Below are 5717 nucleotides of genomic sequence, written 5' to 3'. Positions count from 1 at the left end.
CTATAATCCAGTGGATGTTGGCAATTTGATCTCTGGTTCATCTGCCTTTTCTAAATCTAGCTTGAACATCTGAAAGTTTTTGGTTCACGTTCTGTTGAAGCCTAGCTTGGAGAATTTTGATCATTTCTTTGCTAGCGTATGAAATGAGTGCAATTGTGTGGTAATTTGAACTTTATTTGGCATTGCCCTTTCTTGGGATTGGAATGTAAAGTGACCTTTTCCAGTCTTGTAGCTACTGCTGAGTTTTTTATATTTGCTGGCATATTGAGTGCAGCACTTTCACAGCATCATCTTTTAGGATTTGAAATAGCTCAGCTATAATTCTATCACCTCCACTAGCTTTGTTTGTAGTTATGCTTCCTAAGCCCTACTTGATTTTGCATTCCAGGATGTCTGGCTCCAGGTGAGTGATCACACCATCATGTTATCTGGGTCATTAAGACCTTGTTTGTATAGTTCTTCCATGTATTCTTACCACCTCTTCTTAATCTTTTCTGCTTCTTAATCCATTTCTGTCCTTTATTGTGCCCATCTTTGCATGAAGTGTTCCCTTGTTAGCTCTAATTTTCTTGAAGAGATCTCTAGTCTTTCCCATTCTGTTGTTTTCCTCTGATCATTTCTTTGCACTGATCACTGAGGAAGTCTTTCTTATCTCTCCTTGCTATTCTTTGGAACTCTGTATTCAGATGGGTATATCTTTCCTTTTCTCCTTTGCCTTTAGCTTCTCTTCTTTTCTCAACTATTTGTAAGGCCTCCACAGACAACCATTTTGCCTTTTGCATTTCTTTTTCTTGGGGATGGTTTTGATCACCGCCTTCTGTATGATGAACCTCCATCCACAGTTCTTCAGGCACTCTATCAGATCTAACCCCTTGAATTTGTTCAAGGGGTTAGAACTGATGATTTGCTGCATGACTCAGGGAGCTCAAATCAGGCCTCGATAACAGCCAGAAGGGTGGGATGGGATGGGAGGTGGGAGGGAGGTTCAAGAGGAAGGAGACGTCTGTATACCTATGGCTGATTCCTGTTGATGTATGCAGAAACCAACACAATATTATAAAGCAGTTATCCTTCAATTAAAAATAAATAATTAAAAAAAATTGTACAGCCATGGCATTAATCTGGGTCTGCTGGATGGCAGAACTATTGTGCTTAGTAGAGGTCAGAATATGTGACTGAATATCCAGAGTCATTCAGCAAGTATTTATCCAGTCCCCACTGTGGCCACAAACTACACTAAAATTATAAAATGAAGGGGCCTTAAACGCTTCTGGTCCAATCCACTCATTTTAGGTTTAAAAAACCTGAAGCCCGCAAAAATTGAGGGAGTTTATAACAAAGTGCCATTCTATCTTTGTCAGCTTTGAAGGGAAGACAAAGCTAAGAAAACAGGAAAATGATAGGTCTATGGATTTTTAGTTTTAAATATTTAGGTGGTGACATCACCAAGATGGCAGTCGTAGACCTCAGCATCTGGCCTCTGACAATGATTAACAGTGAGATAGATACCCACAAGCAGAAGCAGCTCCAGGAGAGGTCAGGGTCCACTTGAGGAACCTCAGCAACACAGAGGAACAAAACACCTGAAAATAACTGCATGTGAAAGGAAGGAAGAGCTGGGGAGAACAGAGTCATTTTTCCCGCATCACCCCACCCCAAACCAGCACTGCTCAGCACCCAGAGGGAACGCCTCAGCTACAAAGAGTTCCCCTCGTGGGGACAGGGCAAGCAGGGAGATGGAGTGGCTTCCCCAGGCTTTCAAGGAACTAGCTTGGGTTGCATCCCACCTTGAGACAAGCAAAGCTGAAATGGCAATGCTAAGAATGAGAGCGAGCAGGGCTACCATTATCAGCCTCACAGGAAGCAACCACAGTCTCCAGTGACCTGCTCTGCAGAGGAGTCCAGCCGTTTTCACCACCAAAGAAAGCAATGGCCATACAGTTGCTGCAGATCCTCCTGCCCCTGCAGATTTCAATGGGTGTCCATCCCGCAAGTATCTACCTTAGCGGACGCCAGCCACTGAACTGCTTCTCATTCCCTGCACCACTCCTGTCCCCAGGGCCCCCACCAGGAGCACCGTGCCTGGCTCCTGAATCTTCAGGGCTGCAGGGCCCCCACCAGAAGCACCGTGCCTGGCTTCTGAATCTTCAGGCTGCAAAACGCAAGCTCAGAGAGCTTAAGGCTGGCTCTGCCATCATTCATGAGCTCAACGCTCATCTCCCCAGCTGTGCGCCCCTGGTCTGACCCCTGACCCCAGCCTCTACTGCTGTGTCCATTCTCCTGGGGAGCTCCAGCAGTCACAGAAGTGCAAGCTGACAGCCAGGACCCCTGCAGCCTCCAGAGCACCCAAATCAGAATCAGAAAGGAAGAAGTAAAATTGTCTCTGCTGATAAAATGATCTCGTGTACACAAAGTCCTAATGATTCCACCAAAAAAACCAGCAAAACCAGTAAACAAATTAAGCTCCAAGGTATAAAATAAACATGTGAAATCAGCTGCATTTTTATACACTACCATTGAACTTTATGAAAAAGAAATAAAGAAGACAACCCCATGTACAATAGTATCCAAAGCAATAAAATATCTAGAAATAAACTTAACCAAAAAACTGTAGACAAAAACTGTGTATAGTTTGATGAAAGAAATTGAAGAAGACACAAATAAATAAAAAGAGATTCCATGTTCATGAATTGGAAAAATTAATATTGCTAAACTGTGCATACTGTCAAAAGTGGTCTACAAATTCAATGTAATCCCTATCAAAATTCCATTGGAAGTTTACATAGAAATAGAAAAAAATTCTAAAATTTATTTTTAAAATACCTTGAAAAGCTGACGTAATCCTGAGAAAGAATAAGACTAAGGCATCACACTTGCTGATTTCAAATGATACTTCAAAGCCATGGTAATCAAAGCAGTAGGACACTAATATAAAAACCCACAGACCAATAAAACAGAAAGCGCCTAGAAGCCAGCTGTGGCTTACACACTCCCCGGCATACGCACAACTGATAATTGGCAAAGGAGCTAAGAATACACGGTGGAGGGGGAGGGACATGGTACTGCGAAAAGCAGATATTCACATGCAAAAAAAAAATGAAATTGGACCTCTATCTTATGTTTGTTTCACTTTTAGTGAGACACGCACTAGAAGTGTCTCAAAATGGATTAAGGACTTAAATATAAGACCTCAAACTATAAATCTCCTAGGAAAAAGGGGAAAAAAGCTCATTGACATTGATCTTGGCAATTTTTTACACATAATACCAAAAGTACAAGCAACAAAAGCATTATCGAGTGAGTCTACATCAACCTAGACAACCTCTGCGTCACAAAAGAAACAATAAAATGAAAAGGCAACCCATGGAAAGAGAGACAACATTTGTAAATCATGTATCTGATAAGGGGTTAATATCCAAAATATATAAGAAAATCAAACAACTCAGTAGCAAAACGAAAAAAAAAAATCAAACAACCTGATTAAAAAATTAGCAGAGGACTTGAGGAAACCTATCTCCAGGGAAGACATACAAGTAGCCAACAGGCATGTGAAAGGTGCCAAACACCATGAATCCTTAGGGGAACGCAGAGCAAAACTATGAGGTATCACCTCATGCCTGCTGGAATGACTACTAGCCAAAAAGCAAGAGATAGCAAATGCTGGTGAGGATGTGGAGAAAAGAGAATTCTTGTGTACTATTTGTAGGAGTGTAAATTGGTACAAGTTCTATGAAAATCAGTATAGCAGTTCCTCAAAAAATTAACAATTGAACTACCATATGATCCAGCAATCCCACTTCTAGGTATAGATCAAAAGGAAATAAAGTTTCTATCTCAGAGATATCTACACTCACCAAAGCATTATTTAGAGTAGCCAAGACATGGAAACTTTGTAAGTATCTGTCAAAGGATGAACTGATAAAGAAGACACACAGCCATGAGAAAAGAGAATTTCCTCATTTGTGACAATATATATACTAAGTGACAGACACAAAAAGACAAATACTATACAATTTCTTATACATGGAATAAAAAAATCACTGAACTCATAGAAACAGAATGAGAGAAAAGCTATGACTAACCTAGACTGCATACTAAGAAGCAGAGACCTCACTTTGCCAACAAATGTCCATATATGGTTTTTCCAGTAGTCATGAACTTAAATGAGAGTTGGACCATAAGCAAAGGTGAGTGCCAGACAAATGATGCTTTTGAACTGTGGTGTTGGAGAAGACTCTTGAGAGTCCCTTGGACTGCAAGGAGATCCAACCAGTCCATCCTAAAAGAGATCAGTCCTGACAATATTCACTGGAAGGACTGATGCTAAAGCTGAAGCTCCAATACTTTGGCCACCTGATGTGAAGAACCGACCTATTGACAAAGACCATGACGCTGGGAAAGATTGAAGGCAGGAGGAGAAGGGGACAACAGAGGATGAGATGGTTGGATGGCATCATTGACTCAGTGGACATGAGTCTGAGCAAACTCCAGAAGATAGTGAAGGACAGGGAAGACTGGCAGGCTATAGTCCACGGGGTCACAAAGAGTCAGATATGACTTAGCGATTGAACAACAACATACAGAAAGCAAAATGGTGGTTGAGAAATTGGCAAAAAGGACTGAGAAATTAGCAAAAGTAGATGTTTTGGACAAAAAGTATAAACTTACACCCTTTATTTAGGACTTCCCTGGTAGCTCAGACGGTAAAGCGTCTGCTTACAATGCGGAAGACCCGGGTTCAATCCCTGGGTTTGGAAGATTCTCTCAAGAAGGCAATGGCAACCCACTCCAATACTCTTGCCTGGAAAATCCCATGGACAGAGGAGCGTGGTAGGCTACAGTCCATGGGGTTGCAAAGAGTCGGACACGACTGAACGACGTCCCTCACTCACTCACACCCTTTATTTAAAATGAATAAGTTCCATGGACCTCAGGGTACAATACAGTCATTGCAGCTAATAATACTAGGCTGCTGCTGCTCATGCTCACTCACTCAGTCGTGTCCGACTCTGTGAAACCCCATGCACTGTAGCCGCCAGGCCCCTCTGTCCATGGGACTCTCCAGGCAAAAATACTGCAGTGTGTTGTGTTGCCATTTCCTCCTCCAGGGCATCTTCCCAGCTCAGGGATCAAACCTGCATCTCCTGTATTGACAGGCAAATCCTTTACCACTGTGCCACTGGAAAACCCTAAATGTTGTCTCCATTGGGGGAAAAATGGTGATTGTGTGAGATGATGAAGGTGTTTCATAATGTATGCTGTTGTTCAGTTGCCCACTCCTGACTCTTTGAGACCCCATGGACTGCAGCATGCCAGGCTTCCCTGTCCTTCATGATCTCCAGGAGTTTGCTCAAACTCGTGTCCATTGAGTCAGTGATGCCATCCAACCATCTTATCCTCTGTCACCCCCTTCTCCTCCTGCCCTGAATCTTTTTCCACATCAGGGTCTTTTCCAATGACTTGGCTCTTCCCATCAAGGGGCCAAAGTATTGGAGTTTCAGCTTCAGCATCAGTCCTTCCAATGAATATTCAGGGCTGATTTTTCTGAAGACCAACTGGTTTGATCTCCTTGCTGTTCAAGTGACTCTCAAGAGTCTTCTCCAACAACACAGTTCAAAATCATCAATTCCTTGGAGCTCAGCTGTCTTTATGGTCCCATTCTCACAACCACTGGGAAGACCAGTCAAATCAGCATGTTATACACCTTAAACTTTCAC

This window comes from Bison bison, unplaced genomic scaffold (assembly GCF_000754665.1).
Source record: "Bison bison bison isolate TAMUID 2011002044 unplaced genomic scaffold, Bison_UMD1.0 scf7180017864270, whole genome shotgun sequence".
NCBI classification, from domain to species: domain Eukaryota; kingdom Metazoa; phylum Chordata; class Mammalia; order Artiodactyla; family Bovidae; genus Bison; species Bison bison.
Note: the sequence above shows the minus strand (reverse complement) of the source record.